The sequence below is a fragment of the Zea mays genome, chromosome 10 (genome assembly GCF_902167145.1).
Source record: "Zea mays cultivar B73 chromosome 10, Zm-B73-REFERENCE-NAM-5.0, whole genome shotgun sequence".
Classification (NCBI taxonomy): Eukaryota; Viridiplantae; Streptophyta; class Magnoliopsida; order Poales; family Poaceae; genus Zea; species Zea mays.
In genome coordinates this window covers 113,765,649-113,780,513 of record NC_050105.1, presented here as the reverse complement: position 1 = coordinate 113,780,513, position 14,865 = coordinate 113,765,649, and positions in this window count along the sequence as shown.

The following is a 14,865-nucleotide window of genomic DNA, read 5'->3' as shown; positions in this document are numbered from 1 at the left end:
GATCTTCACGGTGATCACCGAGCTCCCAACGCCACCAAGCCGTCTAGGTGATGCCGATCACCAAGAGTAACAAGCCGTAGACTTTCGCTTGACCAAGAGAAGCCTAATGCAAGTGGTGTGTGCTCTAGGTGGCTCTCACTAGCGCTAATGAGGAACAAGCGCGGATTATGATTCTCTAATCTCCTCACTAGGCTCTTGGTGCTTGCAATGCTCTAGCAATGTGCTGGAATAAATGTGGAGTGCAAGACATTGAATATGGTGGGTGGAGGGGGTATAAATAGCCCTCACCCACCAACTAGCCGTTACAGGCAATTCACTGCGCGATGGCGCACCGGACAGTCCGGTGCGCCAACGGTGCGCCACCGGTGCGCCAACGGTCGTTTCCAACGGCTAGTTCTAACAGAGAGCCGTTGGACTCATGGCGCACCGGACAGTGAACAGTCCACTGTCCGGTGCACACCGGACAGTCCGGTGCGGTGTCCGGTGTGCCACTAAAATTCAACTCTGAAACCTACGCTCTCGGGTTTCTGCGAAGGGGAAAGACTCTGCCGTGGACCAGCCTGGCCCCACCTGGCAGAGGGTGCACCGGACAGTCCGGTGCACACCGGACAGTCCGGTGCACACCGGACAGTCCGGTGCCCCAAAGCCAGAAACACTAACTCTTGTTTTTCAGCTGATTTTCAAATCGGTTTTCGCTCTAACTTGCGTGTGAGTTCTAGAGTGACACCTAGCACTGTATATGAGTGTGATTGTGCACCAACACTACACTAGAACTCTCTTGGTCAAACTACTCATCGACAACCCCTCTTTATAGTACGGCTAAAAGAGAATAAAAGACCTAACTAAATCGCGAGTGTCCACATCTCCTTGACACTAGGACTCCGTAGACCTTCACCTTTTGTTCCGTCGTTTTAGCCGTCGCTTCGAGTTCTTATCTCCGGGATTGTTTTCACCGTTGTAGTACTTCTACCTGTCATGCGACCTAACTTACCATTTGTCTCTGCAAAACACACGTTAGTCACATATAATATTACGTTGTCATTAATCACTAAAACCAACCAGGGGCCTAGATGCTTTCAGTAACTACAATAAAACCTTAATTAACTCCCTAATCAAATCCCATGATTTATGGTAGCCGCATGGATGTGAGAGCTGTTGGTTGGGAGTGAATCAACATTTACGCTGTTATATAACATTATTTATGCTCAATCTTGAGGATTTTTACGATAATGAATAGAACGCATCAGAGTTACCAATGTCTTTCACTTTGACTCGGTATTTACGTTCAAAACTGAAGGTTTTTATGCTCGAACCTGAAGATGCGTCCAATATTGTATCGCATGCCAGTGTTTTACCAATGTACTTGCCATAAAAATCATCCCTGCCATAAAATCAGATCCTGCATGCGCGCCTAATCAAACCGCCCCTATTTCGGCCACAAAATCGTACCTGCTATAAAACCGTCCATATTTCTTGCACGCCTGTTGGTTAGGCCGATATTAGAACTTTTTCATCAACTATGATGCACGATGTAGGTATTTATACATCTTTCTATAAGGATTTACGCTTTGTGCGATACCTTCCATCCAATTTTTACATGCATGCAGTAGAAATGAAAATGTTATTTAAAATTTGCGTACATGCAATGGAAACTTCCACGACCTGCCACAATTATCGGATCAACCATAAAACTAGGAACTACATGCATGTGCGTGGCGTGGGCTGTGGTCCAGTGGCCGACTGGGGTTTTTATGCTATTTTTATAAACCATTTATGTTATTTTTATGAACTATTTATGCTTTTTACGCAAAAAAACCTAGAACGGTAATTTATGGCGTGCATCCCACACAAGGATTAAGTGTTGGACCTAGGGTTGGACTGACGCGCGTGAAGAGGTTTGAGCTGATGTACTGGTTGACCAGAGCTTCCTATAACTATATATATATATTAGAAGCCCTGGGCTCTCTGTAACTAGGGAGAGCCCTGATCTAACGTTGCTTCTGGTCAATGACGAAGATAGTCTAGCTAGACTCGGCTTTGGCATGCCACGACCCAGCAGGAATCAGTCCAAAAGGCTAGGACATGGAGGCATGGAGCAGCAGAAGCCATTAGCCTCTCTAGGGCACCAAAAAAACCCTAATCAGTCGTGTCTCTCGCCCCCAGCCGTTGCCCCGTCGTCGCGCCGCGGCAGCTGTGTCGCACACCTCGCCCTTGCAATAACTGCGCCCCTGCCATGGCAGATTCACCCCATCTCCTGTTGCCTCAGCCCGCGCCGCCATCTTTCCTGCTCTCCCCCGCCTCTCCGTCTCGGAGCTCTTCTTCAGTCAACGGAGGACAACACAGAGTCATGGATTCGTGACCCATCAACTCCCTGCCCGGTAGATTCGTTGAGGAGGACGCCGGCTACGTCAACCTCCATCGACCGAGCTGGAAGAGACGAACTCGAACGAGGCGACGACAAATCGGTGGCAATGCAACGCTGGAGAAGCCCATGTAAAGACCTATCCACTAAGTCACGTATTCCACATCTCCACCATAACGTAGCCACCGCCTACTGCTCGTGCATCCCAACGACACCCCACCCGACGCTCGCCACGACCCCATCCCGATGCTCGTCGTGGCCGCGGCCCCACCTCAGCGCTCGGCGGCGGTGCCTCTACGCTTGGCGGAGGACCCTCCCGTCTATCAGTGGCGGATCCATCCCCGTGACGTCGTCCAACCGCCACAGTCCCATCCCGCTGCAACGGCGAGGTCTCAAGCAACTGCCGCCGCCGACGCATCAGGAAGGAGCCAACGATTGACCCATTGCCAGATCCCCTTTTGTTTTTCCTTCACCCAAGGTATGGATCCGGTCTATTATCATGTAGATCTGATCCGCACTTGATTAAGTTTAATCTTATCCATGGATCTAGAGAACCACAAATTTTGTGTTTATATCTGTTAGGTTTAGATTAATATATGTGTGTTGATTAGTTTCTGCTTCACCTGTTATACTGTGTAGGTCATTGGTGTGTTTGATTTGGCACTAGTTAATTTTTATCTCATGGAAAGTTTGCCTTCATTTATACATGAAACATGACAAAAGTTTTGTAGTTAAAAACCTAAGGTTGTAAACTAATTATGTTATCTGTTGGTCGATCTAATACCACAATTGCATTTGTATTCGGTGATGGACACTGATCTTTGTTTTAGTGAAGGCACAACAATGTTGTTGGACCGATTCCATTTGGAATCAATGAAACTTTGACATAAATCGGATGAATGAATACCCAATGACTATATTCTGAATCAGTTCTTAGAACCCAATGTGTGGTACTGTGTATTAACCTAACCATATTGTGCACACACACAACAAACCCAATGAAAATCTAGTATTATTAAACCTGTCACCATTAGTAGGATCATATTGTGATATTGTAGGTATCCTTTGTACATATATTACAATAGAGCTTTGTGATTACATATTGACATGTATATTTGATCTCTAAAATAATTATGGAATCTTGCTAACAATGATACATGTTTATTTACATGCTACTCTTTAGACAAGGTACTAGTGCCAAATATTAACCAATGGTAAAGTGTAACCATAAGTAACAAAGGAATAAGAATAAATGATGGGAGATACAAGAATCTAAAAATGAATAAATGAGGTGACAGGTTGTAGAGAGCAGCATGAGCTAAGTGAATGCATAACTCTACTATTATATTATATCATTCCTCTCAATCCATGTCTTTTAACTGGTGAATCATTTAGGTTTCTGTTTGATTTACTTATGCTTGTTCTGACATGTCTTTATGCTTTATACAGGCTTACACAGACCTGTTTTAACAAAAGCCGGGCAGCGATGCTTCCATTTCAACCACGATCTAGCTAAAGGCTAATGGTTCCAAGTGTCTGAAGTACCGAAAATAGGGCTAGCTCCTCGTTTTTTGTCGTGTCAAAAAAATCGTGTATGATTGCAACAATATTGGCAAAATATCGTTGTACTTTATATTTTGATATATTGTGAACAAAACAAGTGCCCTATGAGACCATCGTGATTTATGCATTTTCAAACTAAATTTTACGACACTTCTTGTTGTGTTTTATGCTTCCATTAAAAACAGTCTTACTGCGTTTTATGCCAAATTTATGACACTTTTTGATGTGTTTTACAACATTCTCTTGCGAAGTGAGATTGTGCGCGTGTTTTACACTAAATTTCGTACTCATTTATGCTGTTTTAGCTCACGTTTTACGCTAAAATCATTCGAGCCAGAACCCGCGCACGATCGGCTGCACGCGATTTTCACGTCGTAATTTTGGGCCCCGTTTGCTGTTACAAAACATATATAAGATTTACGCTATATTTCATACTCATTTACGCTGTTTTAGATCACGTTTTACGCTGGAATCCGCCCGAGCCAGAACCCGCGCACGATCGGCTGCACGCGATTTTCACGCCGTAATTTTGGGCCCCGTTTGCTGTTACAAAACAGATATAGGATTTACGCTAAATTTCGTACTCATTTACGTTGCTTTAGCTCACGTTTTACGTTGGAATTCGCCCGAGCCAGAACCCGTGCACGATCGGCTGCACGCGATTTTCACGCCGTAATTTTGGGCCCCGTTTGCTATTACAAAACATATATAGGATTTACGCTAAATTTCGTACTCATTTACGCTGGAATTCGTCCGAGCCAGAACTCGCGCACGATCGGCCGCGCGTGGATATACCTGACTGGGGGTTCCCATACTAATGGAATATATATATATATATATATATATATATATATAGAGAGAGAGAGAGAGAGAGAGAGAGTTTATGTATTTAGAGCACTAGACTCTGTCTAGGTAGCGGAAGCCCCGAATGCACACCACTCGAGTCTCGACCGACCTATAGTTGTTACAGACACACCCATCAAGGTCGCGCTACGCAGGGTTCTCTAAAGGACTAAGTGAAACAAAACAAGAGACGATCTCTTTTTCATACACATTGTATCTGTTGAATAATTAGACAAATTCCAAATTAAATTCCGAATATAAATCATGACCAAATCAGAAGAACTGAAATAAAAGCCAAATCAGATGATGCGTACTGATTAGACTTACGATAGTTGACGCGCGCCAGAATCAGCTGGGTCGACGATGTCGAAGTAGCGAATCAACAGGGTCGACGAGGTCAGAAGATCACGAGCAGTCGCGTGAAGACGCTTCCCAAAACCTTATTCGCCCTCTCCCGGTGCAGGATCTAGAAGACGAAGGGTTCCGGAGATCGCAGATGCACCTCTGCGGTCGGGACGAAGGGAACTAAAAGGCGGCTCAGCTATGAAGAGAGGCGAAAGCGAACTGGGATCTGGGATGATTTGGAGGCTGGCTGTCGGGCTCCTTTTATAGGGCCGAGTCCGCGACCCCCCGTGCTTATCCGCCCATGAAAATCTCGCAATCAGTTGAGATTTTATAGCGATCGGTTAGGATAAGCGTAACAACCAAGAAACCAAAAAATCAAACGACAAAAGGTAGTCGCGACCCCGCAAGGCGAGGGGCCGAATTTCGGCGGACCATTCACGTGCATGTCGTGCGCCCGCGCCCTTCGCCCCGCCCCGGCCAGGCCAGGCCAGGCCAGGCGAGCGAGCGAGCGCGCGCGTGTGGCTCTCCACACTCTCTCCTCTCATCCATGACTTGGTGAGTGAGTGTGGCTTCCATATTTAAGTTAGCTCTACTCCACAAGAGCTAGCAATATGGTGCTATTGGTTCCACCTATCCCTTAGCCATCCACTTATATGGGCTTTTGAGATTTTCTTGGGATTTATTAGAAATTCTTAATTGGGCCAAGCCCATAAATCCTAACAATCCCCCACCAGATCTCAAATGCCCATCTGCAGTTTTCGCCACTGTTCACTACTGTTTAATATACTAGTTTTTCAGCAGAGACTGTTAAGTTGAACTTTCGACTAGAACTCCAAGTTACACCAACCCACAACTTGGACAATGGACTATGCCTTGAATTGCAAGTTTTGCGTGGATGGGTTTCACTTGAAGTCATGACCAGTACTTGGCTACCAGTAGTCCCCTTCTCGGGTGGAGCATATACGTCGTACTCCAAGGTCTCTTCATAAGTTTACTAGAGATCACCCAAATCTCATAGACTGCGACGTTAGACAGTCTAACTCATATAGGTGTGTTCTTTCAAAGAATGTTCTGCAGGACAACATCTTCGCTAATACAAGCCAACAAAACACATTAAGGCACAAAGCTAACCTGCCTTACAACATTTGAGAGTATTGCATCTTTACTTAGAGAGGGTCAAAGGTTACTCTCCTCAGTTCACCAATGGCTTGTTCTTCCCAGGACCTAATTCACGGGATCTCCGATCACATAGACTGGGTTTCCACCATGGCAACTTTATTCGGGTCTCATACCCATCTCTCTCGATACGATTTCTATCACATTACGTGGTAGTCCCTTGGTAAAAGGATCTGCCAGATTTTTATCTGTTGAAATATAAGTCACACTTATAACTCCGGAGTTTCTCAACTTTCTAACAGACTTCAATCGTCTTTTGACATGTCTTGATGACTTTCCATTATCCTTAGAACTCGTCACTTTAGCAATCACTGTCTGATTGTCACAGTTCATAAGGATAGCTGGTATTGGTTTCTCAACCACCGGCAAGTCCATCAAGAGTTCACGCAACCATTCTGCCTCAACGGTTGCTGTGTCAAGTGCAGCTAGCTCGGCTTCCATGGTTGACCTCGTCAAAATGGTCTGCTTGCATGACCTCCATGATACCGCACCTCCACCAATAGTAAAGACATAACCACTGGTGGCATAAAGCTCGTCTGCATCAGATATCCAGTTCGAATCACTATATCCTTCAAGTACTGCATGCTGACCAGAATAGTGAATTCCATAACTCATTGTACCTTGCAGGTAGCGCATAACCCGCTCAAGTGCATGCCAATGATCAGTCCCGGGGTTTGACATGAACCTACTTAATTTGCTCACAGCAAACGAGATATCGGGCCTTGTTGCACCAGCAAGATACATGAGTGAACCGACAATCTGAGAGTATCTCAATTGGTCTAAACCAATTCTCTTGTTCTTTCGCAGTGTCACACTGGGATCATAAGGTGTTGGAGAAGGTTTGCACTCAGAGAAGCCAAATCGCTTCAAAACCTTTTCAACATAGTGAGATTGCGAGAGAGTAATCCCACCATCTGCCTTAATCAGCTTGATGTTTAGAATCACATCAGCTTCTCCCAGATCTTTCATATCAAAACTCTTTGATAGAAAAGACTTGACTTCATTGATCACATCAATGTTTGTGCAAAATATCAATATATCATCAACATATAAGCACAATATAACTCCTTCGCCCCCACCACAGCGATAATATACACACCTGTCTGCCTCATTAATGGCAAAGCCTGCAGACGTTAGAGTAGTGTCAAACTTCTCATGCCACTGCTTTGGTGCTTGCTTCAGACCATACAAAGATTTCAATAACTTGCACACCTTGCTTTCTTGACCCTTTACTACAAATCCATCAGGCTGTTCCATATAGATTTCCTCGTCCAGCTCTCCATTAAGAAAAGCTGTCTTTACATCCATCTGATGAACAAGGAGACCATACGAGGCAGCCAAAGAAAGTAGTACTCGAATAGTGGTCATTCTAGCAACAGGTGAGTAAGTATCAAAGAAGTCTTCTCCTTCTTTCTGAGTATAGCCTTTAGCCACAAGCCTAGCCTTGTACTTTTCAATTGTACCATCAGGCTTGAGCTTCTTTTTAAACACCCACTTACAACCCACAGGTTTGCATCCATAGGGTCGATCAGTGACTTCCCACGTACCATTTGAAAGAATGGAGTCCATCTCATTATGAACTGCTTCTTTCCAATCATCTGCATCTGGAGATGCAAATGCTTCTGCAATGGTGGTAGGAGTATCGTCCACAAGGTACACAATGAAATCATTACCAAAGGATTTTTCAACCCTTTGTCTCTTGCTCCTTTTAGGAGCATCATTGTCATCCTCCTCTAGGACAATTTCATGTGGCTGTTCAAAACTCTCAATAGGTGTATTATGTTCAGGAATTATCTCAGAAGAGTATCTAGAATTGCTATGAATGTCTTTCATTGGAAATATATGCTCAAAGAAAGTAGCATCACGTGATTCCATAATAGTATCAACATACACATCAGGAACTTCAGATTTAACTACTAAAAACCTATATGCTATGCTACACGAAGCATATCCAAGAAAGACACAATCCACTGTCCTTGGACCAAGCTTGCGCTTTTTATTAATTGGTACATTGACTTTCACCATGCACCCCCAAGTGCGCAAGTATGAAAGTGATGGTTTTCTCCCAACCCACTTTTCATAAGGGGTTTTCTCTTCTTTGCCCATAGGAATTCTATTCAGAACATGACATGAAGTCAGGACTGCCTCCCCCCACCATGCCTTAGATAAACCACAAGTGTCTAACATGGCATTCACCAGGTCAGTCAACGTACGGTTTTTCCTTTCAGCAATCCCGTTTGACTCGGGTGAATAGGGAGGAGTCCTCTCATGAATAATGCCATGTTCTGCACAGAAATCATCAAAGACTTTGGGAAAGAACTCGCCACCACGATCTGATCTAAGACGTTTGATCTTTCTCTCTAGTTGGTTTTCAACCTCGGCCTTATAGATTTTAAAGTAGTCTAAAGCCTCATCTTTAGTTTTTAGCAAGTATACATAGCAAAATCTAGACGCATCATCAATAAATGTCATGAAGTATCTCTTACCACCTTTTGTCAACACACCATTCATCTCACAAAGATCAGAATGTATGAGTTCTAGTGGTGCCAGGTGTCTCTCCTCAGCAGCCTTATGAGGCTTTCGAGGTTGCTTCGACTGCACACAACTATGGCACTTAGAACCTTTGACTATGGTGATATTCGGAATTAAACTCATGGTTGCAAGCCGAGACATAGAGCCAAAATTAATATGACACAAACGAGAATGCCAAATACTCGCAAGATCATCAACATTAGCACAAATATGGTTCACAGACTTATTATTGAAATCTAACAAAGAAAAGCGGAACAAGCCTCCGCAATCATAGCCTTTACCAATAAATTGTCCAGACTTGGACACAACTAGTTTATTGGACTCCAAAACTACCTTGAACCCATCTCTACATAGAAGGGTTCCGCTAACGAGATTCTTGTGTATAGAAGGGACATGATGCACGTTCTTCAGCTGCACGATCTTTCTCGAAGTAAACTTCAGATCCACCGTGCCAGTGCCATGAACAGAAGCATGTGACCCATTCCCCATTAGCACGGAAGAATCCCGGGCGCCCTGATAAGAAGAGAACAAGTTAATGTCAGAACACACATGAACATTAGCACCAGTATCAAGCCACCAGCTAGGTGATTGAAATACTGAGAAGATGAAAGGTAAATTATCATACCCTTTGTCTTCCTCATTGCTAGCGACCACTGTGTTGACATTGCCCTTTTTGCCACGACGATCCGCTCGATCGGGACAATCCTTGGCAAAATGACCTGCCTCGCCACATGCGAAACATGTCAATTCAGCCTTGTTCTTCTTCTTCTTGAAGTTGGTAGTTTTGTTGGGCTTGTTAGATTTTGGCTTTCCTTTGCCCTTGTTGTGGTTCTTCTGAACCATGTTGGCGCTGGAGTGGCCCTCGCCTCCTTTAGATCCCGTGTCCATAGCCCGAGCTTTCTCCTCAACATCCAGAGACGCTATCAGATTTTCAACTGATATCTCCTGTCTCTTATGTTTCAGAGCTGTGGCGAAGTTCCTCCATGTAGAAGGCAACTTTGCAATAATGCATCCAGCCACAAATCGGTCAGGAAGGACTATCTTAAGGTGGTCGAGCTCCTTGGCTATACACTGTATTTCATGAGCTTGCTCTACAATAGAGCGATTATCAACCATCTTATAATCATGAAAGCTCTCCATGATATACAGGTCACTGCCAGCATCTGATGCACCATACTTAGTAGTAAGTGCATCCCCCAACTCTTTCCCGTCTGTGTACTGCATATTCGCATCAACCAGACGGTCAACAAGGACGCTAAGAACGGCTCCCGTGAACATAGTATTGGCATGGTCGTACTCTTTCTCCTGTTCAGGAGTCAGTGGACCCTCAGGTCTGCCTTTACTAACATGGAAGACATTCATAGCAGTAAGCCAGAGCGTGGCCTTGACTTGCCATCTCTTAAAGTGCATACCATTAAACTTTTCTGGCTTCAGCGCGTCGACAAAAGCAGCCATAGAAAAACTAGGAAATTGTCTACAATAAGGTTTTTGGATTGTTGAATAATTAGACAAATTCCAAATTAAATTCCGAATATAAATCATGACCAAATCAGAAGAACTGAAATAAAAGCCAAATCAGATGATGCGTACTGATTAGACTTACGATAGTTGACGCGCGCCAGAATCAGCTGGGTCGATGATGTCGAAGTAGCGAATCAACAGGGTCGATGAGGTCAGAAGATCACGAGCAGTCGCGTGAAGACGCTTCCCAAAAACCTTATTCGCCCTCTCCCGGTGCAGGATCTAGAAGACGAAGGGTTCCGGAGACCTGCTCTCCTGATCGCAGATGCACCTCTGCGGTCGGGACGAAGGGAACTAAAAGGCGGCTCAGCTATGAAGAGAGGCGAAAGCGAACTGGGATCTGGGATGATTTGGAGGCTGGCTGCCGGGCTCCTTTTATAGGGCCGAGTCCGCGACCCCGTGCTTATCCGCCCACGAAAATCTCGCAATCAGTTGAGATTTTATAGCGATCGGTTAGGATAAGCGTAACAACCAAGAAACCAAAAAATCAAACGGCAAAAGGTAGCCGCGCCCCCGCAAGGCGAGGGGCCGGATTTCGGCGGACCATTCACGCGCATGTCGTGCGCCCGCGCCCTTCGCCCCGCCCCGGCCTGGCCCGGCGAGGCGAGGCGAGCGCGCGCGCGCGTGTGTGGCTCTCCACACTCTCTCCTCTCATCCATGACTTGGTGAGTGAGTGTGGCTTCCATATTTAAGTTAGCTCTACTCCACAAGAGCTAGCAATATGGTGCTATTGGTTCCACCTATCCCTTAGCCATCCACTTATATGGGCTTTTGAGATTTTCCTGGGATTTATTAGAAATTCTTAATTGGGCCAAGTCCATAAATCCTAACAGTATCTTAGCTGCATTGATGGTCTAGTGTCTCAGGCTTGTACCATGCAATTTCTTAGTCGTCTCTTATACTTGGAAAATCAAACTAGTGTCTCAGGGTTGTACATGCTCTTATGTATGTCTTTTACGCATGGTCTAGTCAACAAGCATGTATATGTATATATAGACACACACGCACACAACAAGCATAAAAGAGCTGGATCTAGAAAACAATTTTTTCTTTCTAAAAGCCGACTTTCTCAGTGCAAAACTGAAAGCACCTATGAACCTGCTTTTAGCGGCTTTTGGATGAAACTGTGAAAATATACATGGAACATTTTTTTAGCGATTTTTAGTTATTTTCACCAAACAGTTTTTAGCTTTTTAACAGCTCGCAGCTCACATCAGTTTTTTTCACATCTCACAACAACTTTTTTCACCGTGACAGTCCAACCAAATAAATCTTAAATGTACTATTTAGTCTAGATTATATGATCTAGAACTAAAAACGATGGAATGGGATAGTTGTTCAAGCTGCTAACTGAAGCTCTTTCTTTCGATCCCGTTCTTGTATCAGCCCTTCGGAGCCGAAGCTCTTCTGCTTCGCTTCTGCTTCATGCGCTAGTTTGGACGAAGGCTAGCTTCGTCACACTTTGATAGCACCTGAAGTACGTTTTAGTACATAAATACCTCTCTAGGAATCCAAGAGACTCCTCACTCCCATAAATTCCTAGAAGGCATTTGAGTTCCCAAACTATCCTTCAAGTCATCGACCGCGGAAAAATGTACTCGCCATTCCAATGAGATGCTTCGAGTACATCGAGTTGGGACTTTGGAAATTGCGTGCCCATGCAGGCAAGCAAGAATGACGCACTGAGTCAGAACTTATTTAAGAACCCAGAAATTTCATAAAACAACACAGAAACTTTACAGAGATCAGTTATTATTACAGCAGCAGATGCTCCGGCTCTACTACCCACCACAAGGATGATGGCCTGACGGCTGACGCAATGCAACACAGCATGCAGTGAGTCATGGTCCTGCCTCTGAGTCTGAGCACGCTTGTGGCCGCTCCCTTGCAGAAACATGTTGTACTGCCACCGTAGTGCCATGTCTAGAGATCGGGCAGGCACCAAAAGCTTTTCGCCGGGTCTTGTCGCCGTAGGTAGCTGCAAAGTTTCGCATAAACTTTGGAGAAAATAAAGATTCACACAGTACCTACCTATGTGCAATTGACAAGGCAAGCTCAACTGTCAGTACCAGTATCTGGCTAGGATGGAAGAGTTTTGCGAAATGGCATGGAAGACAGCAGCATCGACACGATCGACTCACGAGCTACACAAGGAAGCTGTACGAGTGAGGAGGACCCCGTCAGATAGAAGAAGTAGAACTGCATGCCACCCACCCTCTCCAAACAAGCTCACAGATATCTGAAGCTGAAATCAGAAGTCGATCGCCCTCCCATCCTTCTTGGACGATTTCTTTCTCTTCCTCTCACTGGCAGGCTGTTCTCTCTTCAGCTCTTGAGAGAAGGGCCGCAACAGAGGACCACAAGATGCCCATTCCTGTGAGCTGGAGTTACTTATTCCACACCAGAGATTCAAGTGTGGAATAATGAGTGCCGTCTTTCTTCTGCACATCGATCAGCTAATCAGATACTAGGAAAAGAGAGCGTACAGGTACAAGTAGTTCATTCAAGCAAGCCAAAATGCAACAGTTTACAAAGCATCTACTTTAGTAAGTAGTAAGTGTCATTCTTCAGATTGCTGTTGCTTTTCAATTGAATGCACTTCTTCATCGACCCAATGCATCTACTTCACCATCTCTAACCACTCACAACAGGAAACGAAGAAACGTCTGACGACTTTAGTATTTCCGACGGCATCAGATACTACCGTCGGAAATAATATAATATCTGATCTCTTCTAAGGTCTGTCGAAAATAAAATAATGTCCGACGGCTTGTGTGACAACTGTCGGAAAGAATGCTTACATCCGACAACAAATGTGAGAATTAAAAAAAATCAGAGAGGTTTTTGACTCCCTGAAATTACTTATATCCGACGGTCTATTATAAACCATCGGACATAAGACTAAATTATGTCCGATGGGCTGGTTGGTGGCCGTTTGACATAAGCTTTAATATCTGCACGGTCCCTGGTGGCCGTTGGACATAAGTGATATCCGACGGCTCGAAATAGTCTTATTTATGACGTTTTACTACCGGCGGATGTCAACTGTCGGGCATAAGACTCAGATCGTCGGAAATTTCTAGGTTTACTGTTGTGACTATAGCGACGCGGTCGCTAAATTGTGGCAAGGCATAACAGAATCCTCTGCAGCAGGAGGTCTAAGATACAAGATCTATGTGCTCAACGATTTCTTCTCTATCTAAGATACAGATCTATGTGCCCACCAGTCTTTGGAAGTCAGATACGTACAGGTGATATGATTAAACTGGTATTTTGGGCATCACATTGAACGAGTACTACTATACTGTGTATTGATAGACGACACGAAAAGTGACATGTTGTTGAGCACCGTTTTGAGCGGGCGGACTGTTCGGCCCTGAGGCCGGACGGTCCGCGGTCCAGACAGTACGCGCCTGTGGGCCGGACAGTCCGCGCATGCGCAGAGCAGTTTAGGGTTCCGAGTTTTGTGCTAGGTTTGTTGGCTAGATTTGCGGAATTAGCTCGGAATCCAGTCGTGTAAAGGGTCCAGCCCCCCTCCTCTATAAGAAGAGAGGTCTACGACCGATTAATCATCATCAATCGAATCAATACAACTTCTATTTCACATTTTTATCCTACGAGTAGTTCTAGTCTAGTTTAGGTTTAACCTCTCGATCCCCAAATTCTCTGCCTCTCCTCGACTCTACGTCGATTAGAGGAGTCTAGGTCGGCCTGCCCGAGCCTAGACAACTCCTAGGATCTCTCCTCCCCGACGGGGTCCCTCCCGGGAGCGAGATCCAGGCGCCGCCGGCGATCTTCCGCCGCCCCTGCGCACGCGCGGACCGTCCGGCCCTAGGGCGCGGACCGTACGACCGTCAGACAGGAAACCCTAGCCCCTGCGCCAGGTCGCGGACCGTCCGGCCCTAGGCCGCGGACCGTCCGCGCCTGACCAGAGAGCACCGCTGCCGGTTCTTCTTGAGTATTTGGCGCTCCGAAAAAGCGTCAACATACTTTTTGGCGACTCCGCTGGGGAACAGATATTTAGACCTATCAAATCGGCCCTCAATGGCCGGTTCAAGGGATAGCTCTGATATTTCCCCAAGCAACATCATAGAGCCGACTTGGGACACATTGCCGGCTGACGAACAGCTCCAGTTTGAGGAGCACAAGGAGCAGATGATCCAGGAGGCAAAAGCGAGGTTCTTGGCCAACTTCAAAGTGGACAGGAACAACAAAGTCGTCCGACATCGGGCGACAGATCCTGCTTCACTGCGACCCACGCCAGACATCCCCAATGTAAGTAATACAAACGAGCTGCAATCTCTTAAGAATTATGTAGATGAACAGCGTGAGCAAATGCAAAATATCATAGGGGATATGCAAAATGACTATAGGAGATTAGCGCGTGCATTTGACAAATCTAGCATTGCAAATTTCCCATCACACGAGGTAGAATTAGAGGGTAATACGCGTAATACATCGGCTGTAGGTTGTCACGACCAGTCACAACCCCTTTATGGGATGCCGATGGACACGTACCCTGA